We start from the raw sequence: 15,231 nt of genomic DNA on the forward strand, positions 1-15,231 counted from the left end.
GGTCTGTGTTTTATTCCCATCCTACCCCTAGGCTCTTCATGACATTTTTTTTTCTTAGATTCCATACATATGTGTTAGCATATGGTATTTGTTTTTCTCCTTCTGACCTCACTCTGTATGACAGACTCCAGGTCCATCCACCTCACTACAAATAACTCAATTTTGTTTCTTTTTATGGCTGAGTAATATTCCATTGTATATATGTGCCACATCTTCTTTGTCCATTCATCTGTCGATGGACACTTAGGTTGCTTCCATGTCCTGGCTATCATAAATAGAGCTGCAATGAACATTGTGGTACATGACTCTTTTTGAATTATGGTTTTCTCAGGGTATATGCCCAGTCATGGGATTGCTGGGTCGTATGGTAGTTCTATTTGTAGTTTTTTAAGGAACCTCCATACTGTTCTCCATAGTGGCTGTATCAATTTACATTCCCACCAGCAGTGCAAGAGTGTTCCCTTTTCTCCACACCCTCTCCAGCATTTATTGTTTCTAGATTTTTTGATAATGGCCATTCTGACTGGTGTGAGATGATACCTCATTGTAGTTTTGATTTGCATTTCTCTAATGATTAATGATGTTGAGCATTCTTTCATGTGTTTGTTGGCAATCTGTATATTTTCTTTGGAGAAATGTCTATTTAGGTCTTTGGCCCATTTTTGGATTGGATTGTTTGTTTTTATGTTATTGAGCTGCATGAGTTGCTTGTAAATTTTGGAGATTAATCCTTTGTCAGTTGCTTTATTTGCAACTATTTTCTCCCATTCTGAGGAATGTCTTTTGGTCTTGTTTATGGTATCTTTTGCTGTGCAAAAGCTTTTAAGTTTCATTAGGTCCCATTTGTTTATTTTTGTTTTTATTTCCATTTGTCTAGGAGGTGGGTCAAAAGGGATCTTGCTGTGATTTATGTCATAGAGTGTTCTGCCTATGTTTTCCTCTAAGAGTTTGATAGTGTCTGGCCTCACATTTAGGTCTTTAACCCATTTTGAGTTTATTTTTGTGTATGGTGTTAGGGAGTGTTCTAACATCATACTTTTACATGTAGCTGTCCAGTTTTCCCAGCACCACTTATTGAAGAGGCTGTCTTTTCTCCACTGTATATTCTTGCCTCCTTTATCAGAGATAAGGTGACCATATATGGGTGGGTTTATCTCTGGGCTTTCTATCCTGTTCCACTGATCTATATTTCTGTTTTTGTGCCAGTACCATACTGTCTTCATTACTGTAGCTTTGTAGTATAGTCGGAAGTCTGGGAGCCTGATTCTTCCAGCTCCATTTTTCGTTCTCAAGATTGCTTTGGCTATTCAGGGTCTTTTATGTTTCCATACAAATTGTGAAATTTTTTTGTTCTAGTTCTGTAAAAAATGCCATTGGTAGTTTGATAGGGATTGCATTGAATCTGTAGATTGCTTTAGGTAGTAGAGTCATTTTTACAATGTTGATTCTTCCAATCCAAGAACATGGTATATCTCTCCATCTATTCTGTATCATCTTTAATTTCTTTCAGCAGTGTCTTATAATTTTCTTCATACAGGTCTTTTGTCTCCTTAGGTAGGTTAATTCCTAGATATTTTATTGTTTTTTGTTGCAGTGGTAAATGGGAGTGTTTTCTTAATTTCACTCTCAGATTTTTCATCATTAGTGTATAAGAATGCCAGAGATTTCTGTGCATTAATTTTGTATCCTGCTACTTTACCCAAATTCATTGATTAGCTCTAATAGTTTTCTGGTAGCATCTTTAGGATTCTCTATGTATAGTATCATGTCATCTGCAAACAGTGGCAGCTTTATTTCTTTTCCGATTTGGATTCCTTTTATTTCTTTTTCTTCTCTGATTGCTGTGGCTAGAACTTCCAAAACTATGTTGAATAAGAGTGGTGAGAGTGGGCAATCTTGTCTTGTTCCCGATCTTAGTGGAAATGGTTTCAGTTTTTCACCATTGAGAATGTTGCTGGCTGTGGGTTTGTCATATATGGCCTTTATTATGTTGAGGAAGGTTCCCTCTATGCCTACTTTCTGCAGGGTTTTTTTTTTTATCATAAATAGGTGTTGAATTTTGTCAAAAGCTTTCTCTGTGTCTATTGAGATGATCATATGGTTTTTCTCCTTCAGTTTGTTGGTATGGTGTATCACGTTGATTGATTTGCATATATTGAAGAATCTTTGCATTCCTGTAATAAACCCCACTTGATCATGGTGTATGATCCTTTTAATGTGCTGTTGGATTCTGTTTGCTAGTATTTTGTTGAGGATTTTTGCGTCTATGTTCATCAGTGATATTGGCCTGTAGTTTTCTTTCTTTGTGACGTCTTTGTCTGGTTTTGGTATCAGGGTGATGGTGGCCTCATAGAATGATTTTGGGAGTGTTCCTCCCTCTGCTATCTTTTGGAAGAGTTTGAGAAGGATAGGTGTTAGCTCTTCTCTAAATGTTTGATAGAATTCGCCTGTGAAGCCATCTGGTCCTGGGCTTTTGTTTGTTGGAAGATTTTTAATCACAGTTTCAGTTTCAGTGCTTGTGATTGGTCTGTTCATATTTTCTATTTCTTCGTGGTTCAGTCTCGGCAGGTTGTGCATTTCTAAGAATTTGTCCATTTCTTCCAAGTTGTCCATTTTATTGGCATAGAGTTGCTTGTAGTAATCTCTCATGATCCTTTGTATTTCTGCAGTGTCAGTTGTTACTTCTCCTTTTTCATTTCTAATTCTATTGATTTGAGTCTTCTCCCTTTTTTTCTTGATGAGTCTGGCTAATGGTTTATCAATTTTATTTATCTTCTCAAAGAACCAGCTTTTACTTTCATTGATCTTTGCTATTGTTTCCTTCATTTCTTTTTCATTTATTTCTGATCTGATCTTTATGATTTCTTTCCTTCTGCTAAATTTGGGGGGGGGTTTTTGTTCTTCTTTCTCTAATTGCTTTAGGTGCAAGGTTAGGTTGTTTATTTGAGATGTTTCCTGTTTCTTAAGGTAGGATTGTATTGCTATAAACTTCCCTCTTAGAACTGCTTTTTCTGCATCCCATAAGTTTTGGGTCGTCATGTCTCCATTTTCATTTGTTTCTAGGTATTCTTTGATTTCCTCTTTGATTTCTTCAGTGATCACTTCGTTATTAAGTAGTGTGTTGTTTAGCCTCCATGTGTTCGTATTTTTTATAGATCTTTTCCTATAATTGATACTGATAGGGTTTTGATATGAGTCTGCAAGCAATTGATTTATTATGGTCTCTGTGCAGTCAAATCTCTCTGCTAATGAAAATCTGTATTTGTAGCCACTCCCCATTGCTAGCAACATTGCCTCAGCTCCACCTCAGATCATCAGGCGTTAGATTCTCATAAGGAGCATGCAGCCTAGATCCCTAGATGCATTGCATGCACAATTCACCACGGCTGATCTGACAGCAGGCTGAGCTCAGGTGGTAATGTAAGTGATGGGGAGTGGCTGTAAATACACATGAAGCTTTGCTCCCTCACCTGTTACTCACCTCCTGCTGTGCGGCCTAGTTCCTAACAGACCAAGTCCTGGTACCAATCTGTGGCCCGGGGGTTGGGGACCCCTGCCTTAGGGCACCCTCCATGTTTGCCGCCAGTAGTGTCTCTACACTCCTGTTTATTACAGAACTCCTGCCGGTTTGGTCTGGTGTGTAAGCACAGCCAAGTGTCCAGCCTGCTTCTTGGGCTAACTCATGGCAACTTACAGCATCTCCCTGTGGCTACCATGGGGTGGTTCTGGTTAGTCCAGGCCACTATGGCAGCAAAGGGGCAGCCTGGCCTTTGCGATGGAGGGACTGTAACTCCATCAACCGTTCAGTTTCAGCCAGTGGATGCGCTCCCTCTGCATCCTGAGCCCACAATGGATGGACCCAGTTGCTGGATAGGAAAACCCAGAACAAGCTTGTACTACCTTCCAGTCAGTCTCTGGGTATCTGGTAAATTGTGTTTGTCAACCTTCCTTGCTCAATTTAAATCCTGGGTTCTCTGCGTCAAGAACTGTCAGAAAGTCTTTGCAGCAGACCTGGTAAATTCCCTGTAGGCTGGGCCAAGGTGTGACATTTCTAGGAGCTGAGTCTTCTGCAGAGGTCGCAAAGGCCTTGTGGAAGGTGATCCCACGTGTAATAAAGCTGAAGGAGGAGGCTGTGCTCATGGTCAGCAGCCCTGCCCATGCCTCTCCCCATGTCCCCCTCATTCATCAATCAGCAGTTATGCAGGTAGTATAGATTGTCACGAGGCTAGGGACTCTTCTGGGAAGCGCATGGGGGAGGGGGAGCCGGGCTCTCTGTGCTCAGGACCGTCCACAGTCCTGCCCAGCTGACCTTGCCAGCTTCATCTGCTACCACTGCCTCTATGTCCCAGTACCCCACCACCCCAAACTGCTCAGAATTACTTCCATGTCTTTGTTCAAGAATGTCCATCAACCCCATCACCCCCACCTTCCTTCTCTTTCCTCTGACTCTTCCAGGCTATGCTAGTTCATCCTTCAGATTCCAGCTTAGGCATCCCTTCCTCTGGGGTCCCTGCCCAGACACCACCTCCAGCCCATCGTCCGCGCCTAGGTAGCACCCTGTGCGTTTCTCCTTGCTGGCACTTGCCATGTGACATAGGATGTATCACGAGCTGCCTCCTGTTGTCTCTCCCACAAGTCTCTGAGCTCCTCAAAGGCGGGGCCCTTGTCATCTTCATCTCTGACTCCTCAGTCCCAGGCACAGCACCTGGCACATCGCTTGATAAAGATGTGCTTTGAACTGAACTAAACTCACAGAACGTGTCATCTGATGTGGGAGATTTTATATACGTGTACACACACAATCTAGTGCTAAGCGAACCCCACCCCTTTCAGCCTCCTTCCACAGGGCCTCCACCCACAGGCAGTCTCTGTACCTGATCACCCACTGCAGAGAAGGATTGAGAAAGGCCATTTTCAAAGTGGAAAATGATGAATGGGCCAGTGTGTAGCTCATTTCTCTCCAGCCAGAGACTTCATTACTTCTGCCCCCCAGGCAAGTGACATCTTGCCATGGAGCCAGCAGAAGCAGGCACTTATGTCTGGCCTAATGTAAGAAGGGTTGCACTCCAGTGCCAGGCACCTGCCCACCTCTGGTTGCTGCCCCTCCAGCTTCTCTCAGGTCCAGTTCTTAATATTCGTACTTTACTATTTTGGGCTTTGCTATTCATTGATGCTTTATTATATTTCTAAAGCTCCTGTACATTCCAGGAATTGTGCTAATCAATTTACGTTCATTATCTCATTTGTTTTTCTCAATAGCCCTGCAAGGGAAATTCTATTACGCCCGTTTTTTAGATACAGACAAAACCTTACTGCATTCAAATAATTCACACACATGCTCTCATTAATCCTCGTATCTTGTGAGGTAGTTATTTCAGCCCCGTTTTATAGATGGGTAAACTGAGATTGAGGTAATGACTAAGCAGATTTGCCTGAGTCTTACAACTGATAAAAAGCAGAGCTAGATGTGTAGGCCTAGGTTTTTAGACCCGAGGAGCAGACAGCTTCCCCACCACCACATGCTTCTTCTCTGTTGCCATCACACCAGTCTGATAAAAATTTCCCGGAAATGTTCATGGCCCAGAAACATCTTGTTGAATTGGACCGTCTCCAGGGGTGAATGCAATTTCATTAAACACTGAATATTCATGTGGGATGGGAATTTAGAGACCCATTCACCAATCCCTCATTTTACAGAAGAGGAAACAGCAAAGGTTATAGTTTTTCAGTGTTAACCTGTGCTGACATGGTTTCTGATTCCTCCCAATAACTATGCGGTAAAAATCATTAACCCCATTTTCTAGATGAGGCTGGCCAGAGGCTTAGGGAGTTTCAGCAACTTGCCCAAAGTCACTCTACCAGTAAGTGACAGAGCTGACTCTGATGCCTCTTGAAAACATCCATTCTGAATCGTTTTGGTGTAAATCTGCTCTATGAATTGCAAGAATTTCAGCCCCAAGCAGGAGTGGCAGAAGTATTTCTATTGCATCTCAAATTGCAGACTCAGGGAAGGCTGGCTCATACACTAATCCTGCTATTGACACTGGAGATTAAGCATTCAAATGAGAGATGAGTATTAGTGAGAGGAATGTTTCCGGTTTTGTAGCTACCATAATTCCTCAGCCAGTGCTAAACAAACAAAAAAACCCCTCAGCTCAGTACCTGTTTCCTTGGTGGTTGTCTGACCTCTTGTGGCTGACTTTAGGCATTACAGTTTCTGGCAACTAATTTCTGCCAAGAGGCAGCTTTTCGTGATAAAAATAACATACATTCATGAGATAAGTACTACCTCCTTTGGAAAGACTTGTAATTTTCCTAAGATCATTCAACAAATAGTATTGGAAAGGAGAAATAAAACAGATGACACTTCTTTACTAAGAATTCCAGTAGGAGAGAGAAAATAGAAGGGGAGGAAATCTTTGAAAAAAATGAGAATTCTCCAAAAGTACAGAAAGATTAAAATCTTAAGAATAAAATGACATATAGACCTTCAAACAGGATAGAGGAGGAAAAACTCAGACACATTTACAGCGAAATTTAAGATCATAAAGACAGACCACCTTTCACTTCTTACCTGTCAAAAAAAAAAAAAAAAAAAGATACACCATCTTTAAAGTTTCCAGAAAAAGAAGATTGGCTATAAAGGAGAATCAGATTGACATCAGACATCTCAATAAGAATTCTAGATACAAAATAGTAATGGCTTAATATTTGATATTGTTGAAAGAGCAAAAACCACTAAACCTATATTTTATATTCAGTTAAACTATCATTTGAATGAGTGTAAAATAATATTATGAAGCATATAAGACTGCAAAACGCTACTTCTCAAAGACCATCTTTGAAAATATTCTTGGAGGAAATATTCCTGTAAGAAAAGAAGTGAACTCAGAAGAATTCTATGTGTTTGTAAATATGTAGGAAGTAAGGATAAGTAATTGATTCACTAAAGCTTACTGTTATTTAAATGGTAAAGGACCCAAAAGGAGTAGATAATAATAATTCAAATTTTAGATCAGAAAATTAGGTAGGATTAATTATGGTGATAAAAGGGAAATGAGAGTATGCTTAATTATAACAACATATTTTTAATTTTTTAGGTAGAGAATAAATACAGGTTTTAATAGGCTATGGATAACCACCATAAATTTTTTGTTTTAATAGAGGTTTCAAATCAGCAGGGGGAAATCCAATGAAAAGCAGACGAGGAGAAAAAAAAAAAAGAAACAAAATGTATAGTAAATGGAAAAAATGGAATAAGATTTCTATCTTAGCTCAGGCTTCTGTAACAAAATACCATAGAATGGGCGAGTTAAACAACAGATATTTTACTAGACTTTCTCACAGGGAAGACCAAGGTCAAGGTGCCAGCAGATTCTGTGTCTGGTGAGGATACTTCCTGAGGTGTAGACAGCCACCTTCTTGCTGTGTTCTCACAAGGCCTTTCCTTATGCTTGCAGGTGGAGAGAGAGCTCTGGTGTCTCTTCCTCTTCTTATAAGGGCCCTGAACCTATTATGAGGGCACCACCTTATCTAAACCCAATTACTTCCCAATGGCACCACCTCCAAATACTATCACATCAGAGGTCAGAGCTTCAACATATGGTTTTGGGAGGGACAAAAACATCTGGCCCATAACAATGACAGAAATAAATTCAAATAGAACAAATTATAATAAATGTAAGTGTATTGAACTCACCAAACAAAAGGAGGAAAACTTAAGTTGGAAAAAAAAATAGATCCAGCAATACTTTGTCTACAGAAGACAAGGTTAAAACAAAAGAGATGAAAAAACTTAAAAACAAAGGGATGGAAAATTATATGATGAAAAGTATGGATGAAAAGAAAGTCTGGATAGATTTTTTGCCTTGATTGGTTCAAGATGGTGGAGAAGAAGGGTGTGCATGCACTCCCTCTTGTGAGAGCACTGGAATCACAACGAACTGCTGAACAATCATCGACAGGAAGACACTGGAGCTCACCAGAAAAGATACCCCACATCCAAAAACAAAGGAGAAGCTGCAGTGAGACGGTAAGAGGGGCGCAATCATAATAAAATCAAATCCCATAACTGCTGGGTGGGTGACTCACAAACTGGAGAACAGTTATACCACAGAAGGCCACCTACTGGAGTGAAGGTTCTGAGTCCCACATCAGGCTTCCCAACCTGGGGATCCGGCAATGGGAGGAGGAATCCCCAGAGAATCAGACTTTGAAAGCTAGTGGGATTTGATTGCAGGACTTCGACAGAACTGGGGGAAACAGAGACACCACTCATGGAGGGCACACGTAAGGTAGTGTGCACATTGGGATGCAGGGGAAGGAGCAGTGACCCCAGGGGAGATTGAACCAGATCTACCTGCTAGTGGTGGAAGGTCTCCTGCAGAGGTGGGGGGTGACTGTGGCTCACCATAAGGACAAGGACACTGGCAGCAGAAGCTCTAGGAAGTACTCCTTGGCATGAGCCCTCCTGGAGTCTGCCATTAACCCCACCATAGAGCCTGTTGCCTCCAGTGCTGAGTCGCCTCAGGCCAAACAACCAACAGGGAGGGAAATCAGCCCCACCCACCAGCTGACAAGTGAATTAAAGTTTTACTGAGCTCTGCCCACCAGAGCAGCAGCCAGCTCTACCCACCACCAGTCCCTCCCATCAGGAAGCTTGCACAAGCCTCTTAGATAGCCTCATCCACCACAGAGCAGACAGCAGAAACAAGAAAAACTACAATCCTGCAGCCTGTGGAACGAAAACCACATTCACAGAAAGACAGACAAAATTAAGACGCAGAGGACTATGTACCAGATGAAGGAACAAGATAAAACCACAGAAAAACAACTAAATGAAGTGGAGATGGGCAACCTTCCAGAAAAAGAATTCAGAATAATGATAGTGAAGATGATACAGGACCTCAGAAAAAGAATGGAGTCAAGGATTGAGAAGATGCAAGAAATGTTTAACAAAGACCTAGAAGAATTAAAGAACAAACACCTAGAAGAATTAAAAAACAAACAGAGATGAACAATACAATAACTGAAATGAAAAATACACTAGAAGGAATCAATAGCAGCATAACTGAGGAAGAAGAACGGATAAGTGACCTGGAAGACAGAATGATGGAATTCACTGCTGTGGAAGAGAATAAAGAAAAAAGAATGAAGAGAAATGAAGACAGCCTAAGAGACCTCTGGGACAATATTAAACGCACCAACATTCGCATTATAGGGGTTCCAGAAGGAGAAGAGAGAGAGAAAGGACCTGAGAAAATATCTGAAGAGATTATAGTCGAAAATTTCCCTAACATGGGAAAGGAGGTAGCCACCCAAGTCCAGGAAGTCCAAGAATCCCAGACAGAATAAACCCAAGGAGAAACACACCAAGACACAGAGTAATCAAATTGACACAAATTAAGGACAAAGAAAAATTATGAAAAGCAACAAGGGAAAAATGACAACATGCAAGGGAACTCCCATAAGGTTAACAGCTGATTTTCAACAGAAACTCTACAAGCCAGAAAGGAATGTCACAATATATTTAAAGTGATGAGAGGGAAGAACCTACAACCAAGATTACTCTACCCGGCAAGGATCTCATTCAGATTCCATGGAAAAATCAAAAGCTTTACAGATAAACAAAAGCTAAGAGAATTCAGCACCACCAAACTGGCTCTACAACAAATGCTAAAGGAACTTCTCTAAGTGGGAAACACAAGAGAAGAAACGGACCTACAAAAACAAACCCAAAACAATGAAGAAAATGGTAATAGGAACATACATATTGATAACTACCTTAAATGTGAATGGATTAAAATCTCCAACAAAAGACACAGGCTCACTGAATGGATACAAAAACAAGACCTATCTATATGCTGTTTACAGGAGACCCACTTCAAACCTAGGGGCACATACAGACTGAAAGTGAGGGGATGGAAAAAGACATTACATGCAAATGGAAATGAAAAGAAAGCTGGAGTAGCAATACACTTATCAGATAATATAGAAGTTAAAATAAATAATGTTACAAGAGACAAGGAAGGACACTACATAATGATCAAGGGATCAATCCAAGAAGACGATATAATAATTATAAATATTTATGCACCCAACATAGGAGCACCTCAATACATAAGGCAAATGCTAGCCACTATAAAAGAGGAAATCAACAGTAACACAATAACAGTGGGTGACTTTAACACTTCACTTACACCAATGGACAGATCATCCAGGCAGAAAATTAGTAAGGAAAGCAAGCTTTAAATGACACAATAGAGCAGATAGACTTAACTGATATTTAGAGGACATTCCATCCAAAAACAGCAGATTACACTTTCTTCTCAAGTGCACACGGATCACATCTTGGGTCACAAATCAAGCCTTGGTAAATTTAAAAAAATAGAAATCACATCAAGCATCTTTTCTGACAATAATGCTATGAGATTAGAAGTCAATTACAGGGAAAAAAACATAAAAAACACAAACACATGGAGGCTAAACAATACGTTACTAAATAACCAAGAGATCACTGAAGAAATCAAAGAGGAAATAAAAAAATACCTAGAGACAAATGACAATGAAAACACAATGATCCAAAACCTATAGGAGCAAAAGCAGTTCTAAGAGGGAAGTTTATACCAATACAATCCTACCTCAAGAAACAAGAAAAATCTCAAATAAGCAATCTAACCTTACACCTAAGCAACTAGAGAAAGAAGAACAAACAAAACCTAAAGTTAGTAGAAGGAAAGAAATCATGAAGATCAGAGCAGAAATAAATGAAACAGAAACAAAGAAAACAATAGCAAAGATCAAGAAAACTAAAAGCTGGTTCTTTGAGAAGATAAAAAAAATTGATAAACCTTTAGCCAGACTCATCAAGAAAAAGAGAGAGAGGACTCAAATCAATAAAATCAAAAATGAAAAAGGGGAAGTTACAGTGGACACTGCAGAAATACAAAGCATCCTAAGAGACTACTACAAGCAACTCTATGCCAATGAAATGGACAATCTGGAAGAAATGGACAAATTCTTATAAAGGTATAACCTTCCAACACTGAACCAGGAAGAAATAGAAAATATGAACAGACCAATCACAAGTAATGAAATTGAAACTGTGATTAAAAATCCTCCAACAAACAAAAGTCCAGGACCAGATGGCTTCACAAGTGAATTCTATCAAACATTTAGAGAAGGGCTAACACCCATCCTTCTCAAACTCTTCCAAAAAATTGCAGAGGAAGGAACACTCCCAAACTCATTCTATGAGGCCACCACCACCCTGATACCAAAACCAGACAAAGATACTACCAAAAAAGAAAATTACAGACCAATATCACTGATGAATATACATACAAAAATCCTCAACAAAATACTAGCAAACAGAATACAACAACACATTAAAAGGATCATACATCATGATCAAGTGGGATTTATCCCAGGGATGCAAGGATTCTTCACTGTACACACATCAATCAATGTGATACACCATGTTAACAAATGAAAAATAAAAACCATATGATCGTCTCAATAGATGCCGAAAAAGCTTTTGACAAAATTCAACACCCATTTATGATAAAAACTCTCCAGAAAATGGGCACAGAGGGAACCTACCTCAACATAATAAAGGCCATATATGACAAACCCACAACGAACATCATTCTCAATGGTGAAAAACTGAAAACATTTCCACTAAGATCAGGAACAAGACAAAGATGTCCACTCTCACCACTATTATTCAACATAGTATTGGAAGTCCTAGACACAGCAATCAGAAAAGAAAAGGAAATAAAGGGAATACAAATTGGAAAAGAAGAAGTATATATATATATATATATATATATATATATATATTGGGTGGGATAGGGAGGGTGGAAGGGAGATGCAAGAGGGAGGAGATAGAGGATATATGTATATGTATAGCTGATTCACTTTGTTTTAAAGCAGAAACTAACACACAATTGTAAAGCAATTATACTCCAATAAAGATGTTTAAAATAAATAAATGAAAGGTAATTTTTAAAAAAGTAACACTGTCACTATGTGCAAATGACATGATACTGTACATAGATAATCCTAAAGATGTCACCAGAAAACTACTAGAGCTAATCAATAAATTTGGTTAAGTTGCAGAATACAAAATTAATGCACAGGAATCTCTTGCATTCCTATACACTACCAACCAAAGATCAGAAAGAGAAATTAAGGAGACAATGCCATTCATCAATGCAACAAAAAGAATAAAATACTAGGAATAAACCTACCTAAGGACGTAAAAGACCTGTACTCAGAAAGCTATAAAACACTCATGAAAGAAATCAAAGATGACACAAACAGATGGAGAGATATACCATGTTCTTGGATTGGAAGAATTAATATTGTGAAAATGACTATACTACCCCAAACAATCTACAGATTCAATTCAATCCCTATCAAATTACTGATGGCATTTTTTACAGAACTAGAACAAAAAAATCTTAAAATTTGTATGGAGACACAAAAGACCCCAAATAGCCAAAGCAATCTTGAGGGAAATAAATGAAGCTGGAGGAATCAGACTCCTTGACTTCAGACTATACTAGAAAGCTACAATAATCAAGACAATATTATACTCGCACAAAAACAGAAATATAGATCAATGGAACAGGATAGAAAGCCCAGAGATAAAGCCACCCACATATGGTCACCTTATCTTTGATAAAGGAGGCAAGAATATACAGTGGAGAAAAGACAGTCTCTTCAGTAAGTGGTGCTGGGAAAACTGGACAGCTAAATGTAAAAGAATGAAATTAGAACAGTCCCTAGCACCACACACAAAAATAAACTCAAAATGGATTAAAGACATAAATGTAAGACCAGACACTATAAAACTCTTAGAGGAAAACATAGGAAGAACATTCTTTGACATAAATCACAGCAAGATCTTTTTTGACCCACCTCCTAGAGTAATGGAAATAAAAATAAAAATAAACAAATGGGACCTAGTGAACCTTAAAATCTTTTGCACAGCAAAGGAAACTATAAACAAGATGAAAAGACAACCCTCAAAATGGGAGAAAATATTTGCAAATGAATCAACGGACAAAGGATTAACCTCCAAAATATATAAACCGCTCATGCATCTCAATATTAAAAAAACAAACAAACCAATCAAAAAATGGGAGAAGACCTAAATAGACATTTCTCCAAAGAAGACATACAGATGGCCAAGAGGCACATGAAATGCTGCTCGACATCACTAATTATTAGAGAAATGCAAATCAAACCTACAATGAGGTATCACCTCACACCATTAAGAATGGGCATCATCAGAAAATCTACAAACAACTAATGCTGGAGAGGGTGTGGAGAAAAGGGAACCCTCTTGCACTGTTGGTGGGAATGTAAATTGATACAGCCACTATGGAGAAAAGTATGAAGGTTCCTTAAACAACTGAAAATAGAATTACCATATGACCCAGCAGTCCCACTACTGGGCATATACCCAGAGAAAATCATAATTCAAAAAGACACATGCACCCCAGTGTTCATTGCAGCACTATTTACGATAATCAGGTCATGGAAGCAACGTAAATGACCAACGACAGATGAATGGATAAAGAAGATTTGGTACATATATGCAATGGAATAGTACTCAGCCATAAAAAGGAACGAAATTGGGTCATTTGTAGAGACATGGATGGACTTAGAAACTGTCATACAGAGTGATGTAAGTCAGAAAGAAAAAAAACAAATATTGTATATTAACACATAGACGTGGAATCTAGAAAAATGGTACAGATGAACCAGTTTTCAAGGCAGAAATAGAGACACAGATGTAGAGAACAAATGTATGGACACCAAGGTGGGAAAACGGGGTGGGGGGAGGGTGGTGGTGGTGGTGGTGGGATGAATTGGGAGATTGGGATTGACATATATACACTAATATGTATAAAATCGATAAGTAAGCTGCTGTATAAAAAAATAATAAAATAAAATTTAAAAAAGAAAGGATAGCAATTTTAATATGATAAAACAAAATTAAAGGCATTAATTAATTTTTTAAATTTATTTTTTGGCTGCGTTGGGTCTTCATTGCTGCACGCAGGCTTTCTCTAGTTGCACAGAGTGGGGGCTACTCTTCGTTTCGGTAAGCAGGCTTCTCATCACAGTGGCTTCTCTTGTTGCAGAGCATGATCTCTAGGCATGTGAGCTTCCATAGTTGTGGCTCACGGGCTATAGAGTGCAGGCTCAGTAGTTGTGGAGCACAGGTTTAGTAGCTCTGTGGGATGTGAGATCTTCCCATATCAGAGCTTGAACCCATGTCCCCTGCATTGGCAGGCAGATTCTTAACCACTGCACCACCATGTAAGTCCCTAAAGGCATAAATTTATGAGACAAAGAGAAACCCTTCATAAAAGAAAGATATTAAGATGATAAAATAATTATAAAAAGATACACACCTAAAAATATAACCTCAAAATAGTTAAAACAAGAATGGCAGAACTATGAAGACAAATCTGTACAACTATTGTAATTAGAAAGCTAAACTCTATTATATATTGGGTTAAAATGAGACATTTCTCTTTGATAGGTCAAATGAATGAAAAATAAGAAAATATATAAAAATTTTGGTTTATATGATCTATAATCTTGAATACATTAGTGGCAGTGGTGAAGAGAGCTTTAAAATGGGTAGAAAAAACCATTTCTTCCAAACAAATGTAATGTTCACATATACTAGGTCATCAAGGAAGCCTCATCAAGTCAAACTATGCTATCTAACTTTAATGCTGTATAGTTTGGAATCTGTACTAAAGTGAAAACTAAAGTACTGTACATGTTTGAAAAGAATTACAAACTACTAAATTCTCTTTGGTTTGAAGAGGGCATTTTTACAGGGATTAAAAATACTTTGATCTGAACAGCAATAAATACCATGTTAAAATTTGTGGGGTACAGCTAAAGTAGTACTATGAGATAAATTCATAGCTTTAAGTATATTTATTAGAAAACAATAAATATTGAAAATAAGCCAAATAAGCTCAAAAATGAGAATAAAAGTCAATGAGATAGAGAATAGCAATCTAAAAACAATAACAAAAAAATTAAAGCTAAAAGCTGACTTTGAAAGGACCATTTAAGATGCATAAAATTGATTAGTAAAAAGAGTAAGATGCAAATAAGATACAGAGTAAAGAAGGAGATATGATGACTGTCACAGCATATTCTTAAAAATAATAAAATAATATTATTAACTATATG

This window comes from Kogia breviceps, chromosome 1 (assembly GCF_026419965.1).
Source record: "Kogia breviceps isolate mKogBre1 chromosome 1, mKogBre1 haplotype 1, whole genome shotgun sequence".
Lineage (NCBI taxonomy): Eukaryota > Metazoa > Chordata > Mammalia > Artiodactyla > Physeteridae > Kogia > Kogia breviceps.